Below are 1,019 nucleotides of genomic sequence, written 5' to 3' on the forward strand. Positions count from 1 at the left end.
CATGGAGTTGATTGCCAGTCTCATCATGGGGAATAACTACCATCAGCTGCCCAGCCACTCAACCAGGCCCAGCCAAGCTGACACACAAACATAACGACCACAATGGGTTATCCAGCTGGTATTAGAAATACCAGTAGTATAGCTTCCAACAACACAGCAACATGTAAGCCACCACAGTATGACAAATTGACAAACGAGTGTTTTATCTAGAGGCCAATTAACAGCCTTCAAGAGTTTCACATGGAAATTAAGGATATATTAAAATAAATAAATATGAGCAGCCAGAATTGACTTAAATAATAAAAAAAGAGAGAGAGAGAGAGGAAGAGCAAACCACTATGGAAGAAAGTTTACATGTTTAAAGAATTATAGCTGCGATAGTTAAGGCTGTGTGTCAAATTGACTGGACCATGATTCTGAGTAGTTTAAACAGCTGTGGTGTGTAAAGTAGTCATCACTATGATGGGAGATGCTGTGAGCAGCTAATCAGTTGAAAGGGAGTTTCTTCAGGGGTGTGGCCTGCTTCCAATATATATATATGGACATCGTGGGAAAATTTTGGAACTCTCTGTTTGAACTGGATCCGCCACACTGCCTACTCTTCTTTGGTTCATCCGCCACACTGCCTACTCTTCTTTGGTTCATCAGCCACTGCAGCTACATGAGTCAGGAAATGCTTCCAACTTGACATTTGACTCACGAACTTGGGATGTGCCAGCCTCTACAACTGTCCTGTGAGTCAACAATCTGCCATTTTACCTGCTGATCTTGGATTTGCCATTCTCCAAAGTCAGCAGCCTGCTATAATGCTTGCTAATCTCGGGTTCATCAGCCCCTGCAGCTGCATGAGTCAGGAAAAGCCTTCAGTTTGATGTCTGACCCAGGACCTTGGGACTTACCAGTCTCTACAACAATGGTGCAAGCCATTTCCCTAAGATAAATACCTCCTTCTCCCTCTCTATCTTTGTCTCTCTCTCTCTCTCTCTCTCCTCTCCGTGTGTGTGTGTGTGTGTGTGTGT

The 1,019-nt window shown here is 43.7% G+C and overlaps 1 protein-coding gene across 1 annotated transcript in view; it reads right to left on the reverse strand.

Moving 5' to 3' along the window:
• SLX9 (SLX9 ribosome biogenesis factor) overlaps positions 1–1,019 on the reverse strand; it is a 74,806-nt gene that overhangs the window by 21,874 nt on the left and 51,913 nt on the right. The window lies entirely within an intron of this gene.

This window comes from Orycteropus afer, unplaced genomic scaffold (assembly GCF_000298275.1).
Source record: "Orycteropus afer afer isolate SDZICR_OR568_19922 unplaced genomic scaffold, OryAfe1.0 scaffold00219, whole genome shotgun sequence".
Taxonomy (NCBI): Eukaryota; Metazoa; Chordata; class Mammalia; order Tubulidentata; family Orycteropodidae; genus Orycteropus; species Orycteropus afer.